Raw genomic sequence first — 19,263 nt, forward strand, 5'->3', positions numbered from 1 at the left:
ATACCCTTAAGGGAACTCTAAGCAGATAGTTTCAAATAAAACTATAGTGATTCGATTAGAGCAATATTGACTTAAAGAAAATAGTAATTTAAGTAATCATAACTGAGTTCCATTTAAGTAAAAATATTTAACATGCTCAAAGTTCAAAATGTGAAATCATAAAAATAAATTACCCGGCAACACAGTGATATCAGAATGTGGGGTTTTATACATCTTTGACTTGTTAGTTTTTTAAATTCCTAAAGTCTTTCCTTTCAGGAAAAAATTTATGTAAAGCATGCCTCCTCTCTTCTGACTTCTACTCTCAGAATAAAGTGGGAAGGGGCGCCTGGGTGGCTCACTCGGTTGAGCAGCCGGCTTCGGCTCAGGTCATGATTTCATGGTTTGTGGGATCGAGCCCCACATCGGGCTCTGTGCTGACAGCTCAGAGCCTGGAGCCTGCTTTGGAGTCTGTGTCTCCCTCTCTCTCTGCCCCTTCCCGATTTACACTGTGTCTCTCTCTCCCTCTCTCTCTCTCTTTCTCTCAAAAATAAGTAAACATTAAAAAAAATTTTTTAGAAACTTCCTTTATCTCAACTCCCCCAAGATATACGCTGGCAATCATAATCCAAGCTTATGGCGCCCTGATACACATCCGAAGGGTCTCATGACTGAGGTTTTAGTAAATGGCAATAAATGGCATTTTCCTAACAACATCTAACCTCACAAGGTCCTGGAAACCTTGCTTCCAAAATTCCTTAGAGACTTTCGCTGTCCCTAACCCCCTCCCAACCTGAGGGTATATAATCAGTTACTGGTCAAAATCCCAGTGCAGCTTTCTGCCCATGGGTCCTGTCCCCGTGCCTTCATAAAATCACCTTTTTGCACCGGAGGTGTCTTCAAGAATTCTTTCTTGGCCATCAGCTCTGAACCCCCAAAACCCCATCACTACTAAGTGAAGAAGCAAGCTACGGAATAACACAGCTATTTCATGCGAGTTATGTTAAACATACTCCAAAATCCTCGATACTTTTCACAGGAAATGTGCATACAAATAGCAGTTGTTTGACAGAGAGGACACTAAACAAATAGCAGTGTTCTTAATGTCTGGGAAGGAGACCTAAATTCCAGATGCTAGTCAAAAAGGACTTTACCCAGGTCTTTCGAGTCAGAATTTTAACCAGGACAATGTATGCATTTATTGCTTGTATAATCAAACTTTAAATATTTTTTTAAATTTTTTTTCAATGTTTTTTATTTATTTTTGGGACAGAGAGAGACAGAGCATGAACGGGGGAGGGGCAGAGAGAGAGGGAGACACAGAATCGGAAACAGGCTCCAGGCTCTGAGCCATCAGCCCAGAGCCCGACGTGGGGCTCGAACTCCCGGACCGCGAGATCGTGACCTGGCTGAAGTCGAATGCTTAACCGACTGCACCACCCAGGCGCCCCAAACTTTAAATATTTTTAAAATAATTTTAAAATTAAAAGAACTAAAAACGATCTACTTATGAAACTAGGTATTCTAAATTTAAACATTATTTAAATCAATCTATCTTAACCTTAAAACATGTTAACACCTTTAAGGTAAACTATAAAGGACGTGGATATACTAGGTGAATTTCTAGATCCCTAATAGATGAGGTGAGAATATTTAATAAATCAGAATCACCATTGAGAGGGATGTGTCTGACATTCTGAAATTATCTTAAAATACTATTTCATAAAATAACTGTAAGGTCTCGCTTTCAAATCTGATTGATTTATTAATGTTTCCTAAAAGAATATTTACAGCCTAAAATATCTTTGACCACAGAAAAGTATTAGCTACTATGGACTGCATTTTTGCAATAGCTTGAGATCCGTAGGACACCGAATACTTCCCCATTTTGAGCTCTAAGGAAGAGCAATGAACAAAAGAAAAAGAAGCAATAGGGCAACCCACTGTGGGTCAAGAAATGTTACTTCTTTTAAACAAGTCCTTATGTGTCGGTGAGAATATGTTAAAATACTATTTTAATGGGAATTTTGAGGCTATTTATTTTCCTTCCTCTTTATAATCAAAAGTTCAACTGTAAATCTCTTCTTCCTATGTAACAGAAATATTTCGGACTCAGAAATGCTGTTCCTACTCACTTCAGCTTAACTTCTCTGAGTTTGACCTACACTCTTATCTACGTGGGTTATCTTCACCCCAGTCTCAAGAATGTTGTGTTTCAAATGCTAAAACGGTAATCTCCGTGAATGATCTGTTACAAGGGGGACACCACAGGGATGGGAGACCAGATCAAGCCTGTTGGAGATCCAAAGTTGTTTTTCCAGAAAAATCAGGCCTGAACTTAACAAATACCCACAAGAATAAATGGAAGCAGCGAGAAGTCATTTCTATTTTGATGCAGACGGCATTAGATAATTTCTGAAGTAAATTTGCCCTTTTAATTATGTTTGTTTACACTGACTCTGAAATGCATGTGGTTTGCATTCCTGAGCACGTATGGATTGATTTTCAGAGAAGGTGCTCAGAAGGGGGACAGGAATACACATGGTTTTAATAAGGACTAGGGATAGCCTGCAAAGTAAGTAATCCACATAAGGGTAATAAAAGACCATTTAGTTCGGTCAATTATCTGGTTAGGTAAATATAGACTAGCCAGGCTTCCCTTATCCACTTAGCACATTTCTGGAGGTGGGGGTGGGGGGCTCCGTTCAGGTCAGTGGGCATAGGCTCCAGGCATACATACGCTTTGTTATTCCAGGTAAAACATTTTTTTACAATCAGTGAATCGTTAAACCGAGTGAAGGGCATTCACACTGCTAACATTTGGGGGCAGGATGTTCTTACACAAGGGCCAGAAGACAGGCAGGAAGAATCAGTCTTTGTGAGTTAAGGACAGTTACAGATCCTTAGGGGGAGGGGGGTATCACCTCTCTTCCTCCTGCCTTCATTTTGGCCTCCTCTTCCTTCTTCTTTCATCCGGGCCTGAAGTGTTTCCCACAAGGTGCCAGGTAGGATCCCAGCTCTCCCAGGACATGGTGTGTTGATTTTTCATGGAAAATGCCTTCTCCTGAAATTTAAAAAAAAAAAAAAAAAAAATTAATGTTTCTTTTTCTTTGAGAGAGAGGTAATAAGAATGAGCAGGTGAGGGGCAGAAGAGAGGGAGACAGAGAACCGGAAGCTGGCTCTGTGCCGGCAGCACAGAGGCTGCTGTGGGGCTTGCACCCACGAATTGTGAGATCATGACCTGAGCCAAAGTCAGACACCCAACCGACTGAGCCACCCAGGCACCCCTCTCCTGAATTCTTTTTAAAGCCAATCAATAAACAAGGGAACAAACACACTAAGAGAACCCCTCCTCCTTCCAACTTTAATTCAGCTTTCGATTATTCACAGGGTTCAAAGTCAAGTAGGGTCACATGCAGTTTGAGCTGAACCTGGCCATCACCCAGTTCAGAACACTCATCTGCAGATGGGAAATGAAGAGTCCCAGAGAGAACGAATGGTTTGCCTAAATGCATCACGAGTTGATGGCCAAGTTTGGACTAGAACCCTGGTCAGCCGGAGCCAAGGCTGAAGGCTTTCGTGGAAACCAGGACCAAAAAAAATAAAATGAAGAAGTTAAATCTCCTTCAGAAAATATCATGCGTTGCAATGTAAACTTAAGACAGTGAGCTTAAGAGCTATGTCTGATTTAGGTTTTTTTTTTTTTTTTCTATAGTACAACTCTTTTTTACATAACACAACTAGAAGACAATTTGGAGTTGACAATATTTCACACTTTCGGTCCTGATTGTGAACATCCCTTTATCTGGGTGACCTAGTCTCTTATTTTTCTAGTGTATTTCAACTGAGAGTGTGAATCTTTGCAAAAGAACTATTTCTTGAGCTATTTTTTTTCTTTGCCCTTTCAAGGTCCCACTGTGAGAGCTATTTGAGCTAGAATGTGATCGTGAGGGATGGAACTTTTTCCACTGGTAATATGGTTTCCCTTAGGGCATAGTCTGCCTTTGTACTCGAAAATCTTATTAATTGAGTTACTATTGTATGATCAAAAATACTTCACATTTACAAAAAGAAAAACACATTAGAGTAAGGTCAGTTTGACAAAAGTGTGATATTTGCAGAGAACGCCAAGGGTTATCCATTTAAAAGGCCAAGTCAAATAAGACACAATTAGATCTCATTTGGCCTCCTACCTCTCCGGATTCCTAAACTCACATTTCAGCGATCTTGGGGGAATGAGTTTCGCCTTAATTGTATCTTGTTTCCCTTGGCCAATCTAACTTACTCAGAATCTTCTGACAGGCGCTTTCAGCAAATATCACACGTCCTTGTGTCCTGCTGACCTTTTTTTCCAACTGGCTTTTCTTTTACCTTATTAAATGTTTTTGAACAGATATCCTATTTTATTTTGTTTAGAAAGATAAAATAAAGGGTAAGAATGTATTCATCCACATGGCTGCGAGAAGAAAACAGACATCAACAGCAGAATTTTTAGAAAAACGTGTTTCAAACCAGTTCTGAAAATGCAGTTTTCTTCCAAGAATATACATGGCTCATCAGCCTGTGTTCTGCTATGCAATGAGATCGCAAAGATTTTTCTGAAACTCAGAGAAAGAGATCTGAAATGCCAAGACTTTGCGCGAGGTAAAAATTTCGACTAGAAGTTTCAATTTCGAAGCGGCTTGTTGTAAACGGACTTAAAAGTTCTGGAACACAGTACAGCCCTTCAAGGGGACCTGGAGTGGCCAGGACTTGCCTGCGGCGTTATCTAGACCCACCCACCTGACCACGCCTATCTGACCACTCACTCCGTATCAGCCCCCAACTCTGGGTGCCTCTCATCTATTTTTTTTTTTCTGCTCTCAAGCTGCCAAGACTTGAACCTCAAAGGTACAAAGTACACTTGAGGGAGTCTACTAGAGGTGCATTCTGCAATACCACTGAGTAGTAGAAATACATGGGCTTTGGCCCCAGACGGGTCACCATCTTTACCACGCTACCGTCTCCCCCGGGGGGCCTCATCGACTCTCACCGCCTCAAAGGTCATCTCTTGGTGCTTTATGTCACCACGAACTGCTGGGCCGGGAAGTCCCCCGAATTTCCGAACCCCTGAATTTGACCGGAAGTTCCACCACTTACTAGCTAAATAACCGTAAGCAAATGGCTTCAATTCCCCGCTTCTCTTTGTCCAATTCAATCAGGGTAGTCGTGTTGATCACGCAAGGCTACTGTGATGAAAGGTACACAATACATACGGTATAGGGTCTGGTACCTAACTGGGTCATCAGAACACTTCAGCGTGACTCAGTAGTTTTTCCTTCCTTTCTCTTTGACCCCTTAGGGCATTCCCCCAGAGCCACTCCCGACAGATTCGAGAGTTCTTCCCACTCTCCACCAAGGAGAAAACCAAAGTCATCCTGCCAATGGTTCATAGCCTCCCCCGTCTTGGGCCATCCTGATGTCTCCCCATAGGCTCAGGATCTCTCCACGCTCCCCTCCGACCCTGCCTCTGTCCTGGCTCCCCTCGGGGCCGCGCACTTCTGTCTTCCTTGCTTTTCCTATCGCATCTTACTTGCTTGTTCTCCTGCATGTTAGTAATTCATCAAATGAATGTTGGTTAAAGGTAGGCTCTCCTTCCTCCCCACCAACTCCTTCTCCCCTCTTTACAGGGGTTCAGAAATCCTTAGTCTAAAATGAAATGTCTGGGCTGGGCTCCCCTCTGCTTTTCACGAGCTCTTCACCCACCGCAACAGCATATAGGATTGCAGAGTCAGGCTGCCTCTTCCACTTACGAACTGTGTGTTGTTCTTGGACAGACATCTTAACCTTTCTAGAACTCAGTTTCTCTATCTGTTAGTGGGAGGGAAAGACAACTGTCTTGAGATGAGTTAATTCACCTAAAGCACTTAAAGCAGTGCTCGGTACACTAAGTGCTCAGTGCGATGTGTTAAACTTCGCCACCCACAACACACACCCCTTACCCCCTTCCTCCTTCAACCACAGACTATCAGAGACTTGGAATGTCTTTTTTCTTTCTTTCTTTTTTTTTTTTTTTTTACATTTATTTTTGAGAGAGAGAGAGAGAGCAAGAGAACATGAGCAGGTGAGGGTCAGAGAGAGAGGGAAAGAGAGAATCCCAAGCAGGATTCAGCTGACAGGACTGAGCACCATGCTGGTCTCTATCTCACCAACTGTGAGATCATGACCTGAGCCAAAATCAAGAGTGGGAGTCTTAACTGACTGAGCCAACCAGGCACCCTGGAATTTACTTCTCAAAGGTATTTACAGCCTCCTAACCTCCAAATGAAATGCTATTCCTCTTTTCCCCCTCCTTCTCCCGAAACATTTGTCTTCATTCTTCCTCACAGTTGACACCACTCCTATTGGGGTATTTCTTGTCTTGAAATAAGGGAGGAATTAACTGACACGTGTCTCCTGTGGTCCTCTCCTACCCAGGCTGTGACCTTGAGACTAGCACTGCTCCAAGAAACAGGACTGAAGTGTCAGAAAGAAGCTACAGACAGATGTCTAATTTTTGGCCCTTCACTCAAAACTCCTGGTAGAAGGCTTTGTGATTCCCCATCCCTTTGTCCAAATTGAGTTCTCATGGGTTGGGAGAAGAGATCCTAGAGAGAAATGCAAGATATTTAGGTACAGCAGAGCTTTGAAGGGAGACATGGAACATCTTCCCCACTTATAATGTCAAGGCCAAGGTTGAATCTAGAGACAGCACCGAAGCAGAAAAGAAGCCATGGCTAGCTGACATAGCCCCCTGTCAAAGCTTCCTTTGGAGCCCAGAAGGCAAAATAAAGCAACAGGAAGTTTCTGTTCCCCTTCCACCAGAGAGATAAGGAAGTCCTGAAGGAAGATGGGAAGACTCAAAGGGGTCTCATGGTTATGTTGAAAGGATTCAGTTCTGGAGGGCAGCATGCCCTATGGGGCTGGAAACCCAGTGGGATCACTAGCATTTCAGAGGACTCTAGTGGGGACGGAAGCCCAGAACTAAATCCATGCCCACAGTCCTGTGAAAACCCTCCCAAGCAAGCCTCATGCCTCTCCCAAGGTGCCAAGAGTTGTGTGCTGCACAGAGGAGACAAAGACAAAGAATAACCCAGACTCTAGCACATACACCCTCCGTACATTATGAGCTCCCTGAGGACAGAACCCTGTCATTCTTTGTGTACCTTAGTACTGTACTCACACTGAGCAACAAATTTCTTTTGAATTGAGTTAATGGATTACTTTGTGTCCCTTTCGGTTACATTGAAATGGCACAAAAATCATCTCCCCATGTCTTTTTTTTTTTCCGCCTTCACCTTAAATGATGCATTAAAAAGCAACAGTGGTTCTAGGGGCGCCTGGGTGACTCAGTCAGTTAAGCATCCAACTTCATTCAGCTCAGGTCATGATCTTGTGGCTCGTGAGTTCGAGTCCAGGGTCAGGCTCTGTGCTGACAGCCCAGAGCCTGGAGCCCGTTGCAGATGCTGTGTCTCCCTCGCTCTCTGCCCCTCCCCCGCTCACACTCTGTGTCTTTCTCTCTCAAAAATAAATAAACATTTAAAAAAGAATTTTTGGGGGCGCCTGGGTGGCTCAGTCAGTTGAGCGTCCGACTTCGGCTCAGGTCATGATCTCACGGTCCGTGGGTTCGAGCCCCGCGTCAGGCTCTGTGCCGACAGCTCAGAGCCTGGAGCCTGTTTCAGATTCTGTGTCTCCCTCTTTCTCTGACCCCCCCCCCCCCCCCCCCCCGTTCATGCTCTGTCTCTCTCTGTCCCAAAAATAAATAAACGTTGAAAAAAAAATTAAAATCAAATTAAATTTTAAAGAAAGAATTTTTTTTAAGCAATAGTGGTTCTGGATAGATGAGGAAAGTTTATGAGAGAACAAATTTCAACATTGGTACAGTATAGCTACACATTCAGCTGGAATGTTTAATAAATATTTTAAATAGCTTCAACCACTAGGGGGAGTACGCACAGGTGTGCTTGAAATGGCTAACAAATTGCATTACGATGTTTAAGTGGCAATTATAAAGCTCACGAGGAAGCACAGTCTTCTCTCTGTTAAAAAAAAAAAATGTAAATGCCTAGAAAAATAGAGGTGTAGAATATGTCAAATGATGTTATTTCTCATCAGACGCAAAGTTCCAACACTAGTTTATGCAGGCACTGTGAAGGTGTTAAATACTACGTGTAGGAATCTGCTGCTTTTCTGTGCTCTTCCGCCTTCAGCAGCACCTCCAGATGAGTCAAGTCCACAGCCCCGTCCTGAGGTTACATTTTAGAACTAGCCAATTAAAAACCACGTATTAAATCTGTCTCGTTTCTCACTGAAAAATTCCAGAAGGAACTTTAGTGATCATCGTCTTACAGTTGAAATAAAAGAGGCCCAGAGTAGTTCATCAATTATCCAGGGTCGCATATCCACCTAGCAGATAAACCCGTACTAAAAACTTTAGGTCTAAGGGAATAGAAAAAACATTAAAACAGTCTAAACAATGTACACTGTCACCTAGCAGATTCCCTGTGTAAAGTCCCAAGTAATAAAGTTTTCTTAGACTTAGTACATCAAGGGGCTCCTGGGTGGTTCAGTCAAGTGTCCTCGGACACTCAGTTGAGGTCGTGATCTCACGGTTGTTGAGTTCTAGCCCCACATCGGGCGCTGTGCCGACAGCTCTGGAGCCTGGAGCCTGCTTCAGATTCTATGTCTCCTTCTCTCTCTGTCCCTCCCCTGCTCACACTCTGTCTCTCTCTCTCGAAAGTAAATAAACATTAAAAACAAATATTTAGAAAGAACTTAATACATCAAAATAATGCAAAATAAAATAGTAATTCCATTCTTTGCCGTGAAAAATATGCGGAATTTTAAGAATGATAATATACAGTATTGGCAAATAACAGGGAATGGTCTTTCTCATGTATTTTGGTGGAACTATAAGCTGGTACAGTGATTTTGAAATGCAATTGAGCCAGGAAAATTACAAGTTTTAAAGTTCGCAGATTCACACAGAAGTTTATATTCAGCCTTGTTCGTTGCTACATTATATATAATAAGGAAGTAATAAAAACCTAAATGTCCAAGAATCAGGAAGATTTAAATCTCTCACGTGTTGGGCGCCTGGGTGGCTCAGTCGGTTAAGCATCCGACTTTGGCTCAGGTCATGATCTCACGGTTTGTGGGTTCGAGCCCCACGTCGTGCTCTATGCTGGCAGCTCGGAGCCTGGAGCCTGCTTCGGATTCTGTGTCTCCCTCTCTCCCTGCCCCTCCCTACTCATGCTCTGTCTGTCTCTGTCTCAAAAATAAATAAAACATTTAAATAAATAAATAAATCTATCACGTGCATCCAAATGATGGCTCTCCTATAGCCATAAAAAATCATTATTCTGAAAACTACTTAGTAACATAAGGAAATACACTTAGTATAAAATATACCACTTATTTAGAAATGTATGAGTGTGTGGGGGAGAGAGAGAGAGTAATGAAAGAGTTATTTTTAGCTATGGAACTCTGAGTAATTTTCTGTTTATAATTCTTAGTGTTTTGGGCAACCGTAAGCAAGCTACTTATAAAGTCTTTTGATTCTCAGGGAAGGTGAGAGGAGGAAGGGCCACCTGGCTACTTCCTACCAGTGTCACTGAAATCTTAAACATCCTTCCCCGTGTATGTCTGGGGACCACCACCGGCACCCTCAGGAGTATTGACTTCTGGTTGGGTCTCTGTACTGCCAGGCTTTGGGGCAGGGTTAACCCCGCCCCTAGAGGACTGAGGCAAAAATTGCCACCTGTCGCTAGTCCCTGGCTCAGTCTTCAGAGCAAAAACAGTGTCCACTCTTCATATTCTGTCAGGGCAGAGCAAACCCAACTAGGTTGCCTTTCTCCTCAGGAAAGTGATCTATTTTAAGTTGCCTCCCTCTCTCCCTCTCCATCCTCCCTCCATTTTCTCCATAGCATTTATCACTCTCTAAAACGATATAACTATATAACCACATACACATAGTCTATAACTATATAATTATATAATTAGGATGCCTAGGTGGCTCAGTCAAGTTGAGATTCTGACTCTTGGTTTCCACTCAGGTCATGATCTCAGTCTCATGGGATCGAGCCCCACATCGGGCTCCACACTGAGTGTGGAGCCTGCTTCAGATTCTCCCTCTCTCTCTCTCTCCCTCCCTCTCTCTCTCCCTAAAATAAAATAAATTTTTAAAAACTAAAATACTATATAATTTATTCATCGACTATGTTACATGATCTCTTTTCTTCCCTAATATAGCCCTATTACCTGAACACATAGAATAGGCTCTTTAAAAAAAATGTTTATTTATTTTTGAGAGAGTGAGACAGAGCATGAGCAGGGGAGGGGCAGAGAGAGAGGGAGATACAGAATCTGAAGCAGGCTCCAGGCTCCGAGTTGTCAGCACAGAGCCTAATGCAGGGCTCAAACCCATGAACCATGAGATTATGACCTGAGCCAAAGTCAGATGCTTAACCGACTGAGCCACCCTGGTGCCCCCATAATAGACTCTTAATAAGTAGTTTTGAAAGAACAGATGGATGAAAAATGGACAAACTAATGAACAGATATTATAGCTCTTTCAAATTTCCTTTACCAGAGAATCAATTTATAAAGTAAAAGTTGTAACTGACAACTTATAAGCCGTATCCAGATCATTTTAGTACTTGCAATATTTTCCTATAAGTTTTTTATTTAGAAATAATTTTAGGTCACAAGATGCTGTGAAAACAACATACCCTTCCTCTAGCTTCCCCCATAACATCTTAACATCATCCCGATGGCTTTTCACGTTGAAATGCATGCCTCCACTTAAAAATCAGGAAATTGAATGCAAAAACAGAGATGTATAACTTCTCCTTAAAAACCATTAGATCTGGTGACCCTGGGCCCACCTCCCTGCCGGCAGCAATCACCTGAGTCTGACAATGGTTGCCCCCTCCAGGCAGGGCATGCGCAGACCTGTCTGGCACCGACTTAACCACTCTCTGTTCTATTGCCTCCCTTGAGATTGTTCGTTCACGTTTACCTTCATACACACCACCTGCATATAAACACCCCTTCCTGCAATCTATGACATGAATTGTTTTATTTTGTTTATTGTAGTGGGTTGCATTGTTTTGTTTTGTTTTTTTTCCCCTGATATATTCCACGTGGTTAGGACAGTTGCTTGACAAATAGCAGTTGACTAAATCAACTAATTAATGATTAAACCAAGACAACTCATTTATGTTACCAGCCTGACCTTCGTCGGCATTTACGTGTAAGCCTCTGGGGTAAGCAGATGAGCTTCTCCATTGTGGAGCAGTTTTCCTCTGGTGAAGTGACAGTCTCCCAAAGGGACTTCCCCCATTTGCTATGGCTGATATCCTCCCCACTGTTATCCTCTGTCCAGGTGCAGATTCCTGCCTTTGTTATAATTGTTCTTGAGAAGAAAAACCCATTCTGTAGTGTTTTGGGGGGATCAAGATAGGTCCACATTGACTTGGGCACAGTTCTCAAAGTTACAGAAACTGACATGTTTGCACAGCTAGTATTCCAGGTCTAAGCCAGCTCCCAAGAGGAGCGGGTGGGAAAGCTTCTAGGGTCTGCCAACCTATGTCCCTTTGTTCCACCCCTTTGCCACCATAGTCCTAGACTCAGCTCTTGGGTCCGTCTATTTTAAACACATGGTTATTGGGGCGCCTGGGTGGCTCAGTCGGTTGAGCGTCCGACTTCAGCTCAGGTCACGATCTCGCCGTCCGTGAGTTCGAGCCCCGCGTCGGGCTCTGGGCTGATGGCTCAGAGCCTGGAGCCTGCTTCCGATTCTGTGTCTCCCTCTCTCTCTGCCCCTCCCCTGTTCATGCTTTGTCTCTGTCTCAAAAATAAATAAACGTTAAAAAAAAAATTTTAAACACATGGTTATTTCACTCCAGTGAAATAACTTTCACAGTGGCTGTGTTACCTTTTCTTAAAAGAGCCTCTGGACTCCTTAGGCCAAGTAGGGCACGCCGTATCTATGCTCTATATACTGGAGTTGTTCAGAGACAAAGACTTTCTAACAGAAAAAGAGTATCTCAGTATAGAATTTTGGTAGAGCAATGTAAACATCTTGCCTTACTTCTAATAAGTAAGGAAAAGTACTCAAATGATTCTTATAACAAAAATTACTTGCTATAGACTTGATCTCTTCATTTAAAATACAACAATGTCAGGTGTTCTGTTTTCCCAGACACCCCACTGCATGTCAATATAGAAGGGACTTGATTTTATGTGCCATGTGGATATACAGAAAAATCTGGGAGTGAAACAACCAAAATATTAATAGCAGCTGTATTTACATAGATGAATTAGTATCCTTCTCCTAAAAAATGGGTATACTATGTACCTGTTAAGAAGATTTTTGGTTGCAAGTAATTAATGCCCAGTAACACTGCTTAACCAAACTGAGGTTTATTTTTCACATAATAACAAGTCCTTAGACAGGTCGCTCTGACCTTGGTTTAGTGGTTCACTGATGTTATCAAGGAAGCAAACTTTATATCTTTCTTCTATTACCCTTAGTGTATTGGCTTATCATCCTTAGTCTTTCCCAGAGGACCCCAAACACTTCATCCTCTGTCTCATTTCTAGAACAATGCCTTATGCCCACCCCTCTCTACAAGTGAAAGGGAACAGAAATGCTGGAATTATCCTAGACAAGAGAAAATGACCACAGTAGTTGTACTGTACACAACCCATGACACTGTACATGGTCCCACATAGAACTGTTGCTTTTGTTTTTGTTTTTTAATTTTTTAATGCTTACTTTTTATAATGAACTTTCTTTTTTCTTTTTTTGAGAATATTTTTAATTTTTTGTTTATTTTTGAGAGAGAAAGAGAGAGAGAGAGAGCTAGGGAGGGGCAGAGAGAGAGGTTGACACAGAGCCCAAAACAGCTCCAGGCTTCAAGCTGTCAGCACAGAGCCCAACACGGGGCTCAAACCCACAAACCGTGAGATCATGACCTGAGCCAAAGTCGGGTGTTCAACCAAGTGAGCCACCCAGGAGCCCGCTTATTCATTCATTCATTCATTCATTCATTTAGAATTGTTGCTTTTCATACCTTGGGGCTGCCCTGAACCAAATGGTGGTCCTTTGGGGAAGAACAGCTCTTGAGGTGGGTGGGGGTAGATGCACAATTAACATCTGCCACAACTTTTCATAATCCACTCTTTTCATGTTCTGTCACAGCTGCTGGATGTGGTTTTTAAATATCTTTGATGCTGCATCATTGTTTTCTGTCTCTGATGAGTGAGAAAATCATTAGTTCCTGAGAAAGACTCAAATTCCTGGCAATCAGACATTTGCAGTTTTGTTTGATTCGAGAAGACCTTGATAGGTTACCCTTAGCATTAAAAATGATACTTCAGCCCTCAAGTGGTCACTTTATTTTTTTTAATTTTTTTTAATGTTTTTATTTATTTTTTGAGACAGAGAGAGACAGAGCATGAGCACGGGAGGGGCCGAGAGAGAGGGAGACACAGAATCTGAAGCAGCCTCCAGGCTCTGAGCTGTCAGCACAGAGCCTGACGCGGGGCTTGAACTCACAGACCGTGAGATCATGACCCGAGCTGACGTCGATGCTTAACCGACTGAGCCACCCAGGCACCCCTCAAGTGGTCACTTTAGGCTAGTCAATAAACTGAGTTGTTGCTGAGATACATCACTTAAACCAGCCTTTTGAAATCACTGGAGTGGTCTTTACCTACATGAAAAAAAAATGTCCTATGTCTTCCCTCACTTAAAAAGTGTGGGGGCGTTTGGGTGGCTCAGTCGGTTGAGCTTCTCACTCTTGATCTGGGCTCAGGTCATGATCCTGGGGTCCTGGGATCAAGCCCTACATTGGGCTCCATGCTGACAACACAGAGCCTGTTTGGGATTCTCCCTTCCTCTCCCTCTGTCCCTACCCACCGCTCCAAATAAATAAATAAATAGTAAACAAACAAATAAATAAATAGTAAACATCTTTCCCTGAAAAAGCAGCCAGTCTTATATTTGTTACCCATTTCTCAGCACATTTCTGAGAAGACATAATCCCAGTAGCTACAATTTTGTCATATTCAGAACTGTTCAGTCTCTCCCACCATTAAATCAACCACGAACCACGTTCTGTGACTAAAACAATGTGTGGGTTGATATGCGCCGTGGCTTCCTTTATTCCTTTTGCAGCGCCCTTCCCTGCTGAGCAGAAAGTTCTGTTAGTACTAAACCAGTGAACGTTTTCCACACTCTGCGATGCCCTTACAGTCATCATTACCTAAGTGCAAAGAACACTTTCTTGAAGCTTGCATTTTTTTTTTTAGCATAAACAAAGGAAGCAGACCTCAGACACCTCTCCCTTCATCTATGTTCCTCCCACATATTGAAGGAAATTTCACCCAATTATAAAATAAAATGTCTGTTCGCATGTTCTTCACAGTAATTGTTCCTCCGTATCGGGTGCTAGTGACTTTACACCATCCCGTCTTGTCATTTGACAAGGAATTTGTCAAAGGCTTTTTTTTTTTCCTTGCTTGCTTTACATCTGATCGTAATAATTATCTTCACTTTCTTAGCTGCCTTTATAACTTTCTTAAGACTGGTGTAATTTTCTGTTTTCCTATAAGTATTGAAGCTTTGAATGAAGCCTTTGTATGCCTGCCCTTCTCTTAAACGCCAGCAGTTTTGTCCTGGAAAGCATTCTTTTATACTTTTTCTTGGAAAAATTCTACTGACTTACCAGTGAAATCACTCCACTTTGCTTGAAAATTACACAAATGTGTTCATACCACCGTATAGAAGTTCCATAACTGGCAATGCACCAGAAATGAGTGCGAAAGTGACTCTGCCAGTCTCATTAAACCCAGTATTCAGATGTTTATCTTTTATTTCAGATTTCGCCCTTTTCTATTCTAGCTGCCTGAGTGAAATCTTCCCGGTCCTAATTCATTTGTCTCAGATCATGAGAGTCACATTTTATAGTGACACAGAGTTGGAGCCTTTGTGTGGCTATGTGTGTCACTTTGATTCATTGATTCATTTTTGTGAACTGGGCATTTCACAATATATAAAAAGAAGACAAAAAGGCAAATGTAACCAATGGAAACAACGAAGAAATTTTGCATATGTCACACTAGATGAACTGACCACCACTTGTCGCACATGCACACTTTTAAGAATATCGTACTTATTGGGGCGCCTGGGTGGCGCAGTCGGTTAAGCGTCCGACTTCAGCCAGGTCACGATCTCGCGGTCCGGGAGTTCGAGCCCCGCGTCAGGCTCTGGGCTGATGGCTCCGAGCCTGGAGCCTGTTTCCGATTCTGTTGTCTCCCTCTCTCTCTGCCCCTCCCCCGTTCATGCAATGTCTCTCTCTGTCCCAAAAATAAATAAACGTTGAAAAAAAAAATTAAAAAAAAAAAAAAAGAATATCGTACTTATTGAGATAGAAAAGATTCCTGTGAAAATAGTAAGTCATGTGAAACCTCAATATTCAGAAAATGCCTGTAAACAAAATTATTTTATTAGTCCCCCTGAAACCTTCACACTATCTGTAAAGCATCTGGTAAGCCTCTGAGGTCCCTAGAGATCCCTGGGAACTTCGCTAGCAAATGCTAGCAAATGCGCTGGGTAAGGTTCCTCCAGCCATAGAACGAAGAATTTGAACTCCAAATCTAAGAGCACTTCTGACTTGAAAGGTCTGTATCTCTCACTTAATTTTATTTAAAGGGAAACATTCTTGCTACAAACAGCATAGGGTGTACTTAGATTAATGAACTTGATTTTACAGCTTATCCTTGCCAACTTATTCCATTTTGAGTTATTAGAACACAGTAAGTACAGATAATCTACCCCAAGAGCACAATCTATCCCAGGGTCCTACATCCACTTTTAATCCCAGGAAATCAAATAGGGATCAAAACTCCTTCTCCAAAATCTGTGGAACTTTAGGCTGTATTGTTTGATGTTGACTAGAGCTTACCACAAATCCTCCAGACAGGAAGACAGAAAACAATTAACAGGTAAAAGTGAAATAGACTTGTGTTTGTTGTGTGTTCAGATGTGGAAGTCTGCGACAGCTAGAGCTCTCTAGGAATGGTAAAGAGCTTCTAGAAAAAAGAAGAGTCATATTAAGAGGTATTCAGTGAAAGCATCAATGCTAATTTGCCTAAGACACCAAGGTAAATATTCTACACTAAGGAGGAAGTTGGATTGATCTTCAAAATCCTTTCCAATTCTGGGGTGCTTTTGTGGCTCAGTCGGTTAGGCATCCAACACTTGATTTCAGCTTAGGTCATGACCTCATGGTCATGAGACTGAGCCCCCTATTGGGCTTTATGCTAGGTGTGGAGCCTGCTTTGGACTCACTCTCTCCCCCCACCCCCCCTTGCTCGCTCTCTTTTAATACATAATCCTTTCCAATTCTGAGATTTTATCACAGGCAGAAAACAAAACAGAAGACCTTTGTCATAGCACTGGAGTCTAAAGTTTCCATAAATAACAAAATTATGATCATAGGATTGATTGTAATAAAACCAGCAAAACATTATCATTTCTGTGTAATGGATCATAAAAAAAATATTGACCCAAAAACTTTAACCCTGTATGTATAAATAAAATCCCAACTCTATATAACATCACAACCTTGGTTCTTCTGAAAGAAACCCCAAGGACTGTGAAACCTGAGCAGTTTCCAACAGTAAACAGATGGCTTAATAACTCTATCAATAAAAATATGAGAGGACCAAGTTGATCTTATTTCTCTAATAGTTATACCTACCTCTCTAAAGAATGGCTGAAATCATCAAAGTAATGTAAAATCTGGTGAACTCCTAAAAAGAAATTGGCAAATTTTAAGGGATGTCTCTTTCTCTGGGACTTTGTCTCTTTTTGGTTTGTTTCGCTTTGGATATTCCCTTTATATTTCCTAGCTTACAATGTGGCCATGAATAAAAAGTAGAGCACAGGAAAAGTGTTCTGTAGTTTCTTTTCCTGCAAAGGACCTACCACTCGAACTTCTAAGTACTGTAACTCTGTTTTTGCTTTTGACAAAAGGCAGAAAAGCCAAGTGTATGGTGAATAAGTAGGGTAATATTAGTTAACAATACCTTCTTTTCAGTCACCGATTACCAACCAACAAAGTAAATTTACTTGGATAAGAACAAAATATCTGAATTTCTAAAGTCAGTGTTATAGCTTTGAGGTATCTTGAATTTACTCTTATATACAAATACTATTTGTTTCCTCTGTGACTCTTTGCAGTGTTCAGCATTTCCTTCCTTAGAGGAAATGTATAATTCTAGCCTCCTACCATGGGTTAGAAAATAAGAACAGAGAAAACAGACATTTTGAGGGAAAAAAAAGTGTAAGTAGGCTATATTATGATCATATCGTATTGCTTAAAATATAAAACAATGACTATGTTGCTAGTAACTGAACTTCCAGACAAGAAGCAGTTTCTGCCTCAAATTATTTCGAGATCCCTCTTTACCTTAAGTGCTATTTTTTAAAAAATTGCCCTTGTAGGATTCACTAAGATTGAATGAAACAAAAAGGCACGGTACAAAAAGTAGAAGAAACAACTATTTAACATAATATAAGTCATAAATATCTATTTTTTGTGTATAGAGTAACTCAAATAAAACTAACTCAAAATAAAAAAATGGGAAGCACTATTTCTAGACATAAAATGTTATCCTCCGACAAATGCAGCTTACTACAGTGCATTATCAGGCTGGTTAATAGAAGCCAAAACTACTATTAAAATTAGATGCAGGGAAGCAAAATTTGTTTCTTTTTTTTTTTTTTTTTTTTTTTTTTGAGTTAATCTCAACACCCAACATGGGGCTTGAACTCATGACTCCAAGACCAGGAGTCGCAATGCTGCAACTACTGAGCCAATCAGGCAACCCCAAAATTTGTTAATTTATAGTATAAGTCACTGTTTTAGAGTTTGGTCTCTCATAGGGTAAAATTTTGCCATTCCCAGGCATTATGTAGTCATTGAAAATCTAGTTTTTTGGATGCCAATGAGGATGTTGAAATCTAGAAGTAACTCCAGAGAACTTTTTCAGAGATTTGAAAATAAGCTTGTGTTCAAGGCCCATAGTCATTCCTAAAGGCCTAAGAATTAGGCCACAGACCTAATGGAAGTTAATCAATCATCCTCATTTTAAAAAAAGCTGCTGGGTGTACTTTATTCTTCCTTTTGAATGGTTTCCAAAGAACTCTGATTCTAGAGGGAGCAGAACTCCTATGTGATTTGCCAGAAGTAGATAGTTATGCTACCTAAATGTATCAGAGAGTAAATAGCTAGCTAGAATCTGTTAGAGCTTCCCTGGGATTACCTGGAGATTTGGGGATCATGGCATTCTAGAATAATCACAAAGTTCAAAGTGATATTTTTTCTAGTTGTTGTATAATCTTTGAACTTTGAACTTCAGTTTTCTCATCTGGAAAAGAATATATACTAATGCCTAAAAAGATTAGAGATAATATATATAAAATGTTTAGCCATAGTGGCACTCTCCCCTAGTGAATGGAAAAAAGGAGGTAACAGAAAAGCCGTGATGTAGACATAAGGAAAATTCTCATTCACAGACTCTTTCAAAGTAAGAGATATCAGATCAAATGGTAAATAATCTACAAGAGGTTCTAGTCCTATGTGATTACCTTAGAGATGACACACTCCCGTAAGTTTTTTTTTTACCAGCGAAGCTTATTAGCCTCCATACAAATAAACTTCTAATGTAGTCGACCCAGAATTGGCCAGATAGCGCTACCAATGTCTGACATGCCAGATTCAAATGTTTCCCGCCCTGTACAGGAATCATAAGATTCTGGCAATGATAAGAAAGGTAGAAAACAAAAAGGCAAAAGGAGGGGCACCTGGGTGGCTCAGTTGGTTAAGCGTCTGACTCTCGGTTTTGGCTCACATCAGGATCTCACAGTTGGTGGGATCAAGCCCTGTGTCGGGCTCCACACTGGCAACGTGGATCCTGCCTGGGTTTCCCTCTCTCCTTCTCTCTCTGCCCTTTCCCCACTCGTTCACTCTCTCTCTCTCTCTCTCTCTCTCTCTCTCTCTCATTAAATAAATAAATAAATAAATATTTTTTTTTAAAAAGCAAATGAGGGGCACCTGGGTGGCGCAGTCGGTTAAGCGTCTGACTTCAGCCAGGTCACGATCTCGCGGTCCGTGAGTTCGAGCCCCGCGTTCAGGCTCTGGGCTGATGGCTCAGAGCCTGGAGCCTGTTTCCGATTCTGTGTCTCCCTCTCTC

At 41.5% G+C, this 19,263-nt stretch overlaps 1 long non-coding RNA gene across 1 annotated transcript; it reads right to left on the bottom strand.

Moving 5' to 3' along the window:
* Window positions 1–2,946: 2,946 nt before the first annotated feature.
* LOC122472389 lies at window positions 2,947–3,566 on the bottom strand. Its single transcript, XR_006294427.1, has 2 exons — window positions 3,221–3,566; window positions 2,947–3,043 (listed from the first exon to the last, which is right to left on the bottom strand). It is a non-coding gene; the product is annotated as an uncharacterized LOC122472389 (long non-coding RNA).
* Between the last annotated feature and the right edge of the window lie 15,697 nt (window positions 3,567–19,263).

Source organism: Prionailurus bengalensis, chromosome A1 (genome assembly GCF_016509475.1).
Source record: "Prionailurus bengalensis isolate Pbe53 chromosome A1, Fcat_Pben_1.1_paternal_pri, whole genome shotgun sequence".
In the NCBI taxonomy this organism is placed as follows: domain Eukaryota; kingdom Metazoa; phylum Chordata; class Mammalia; order Carnivora; family Felidae; genus Prionailurus; species Prionailurus bengalensis.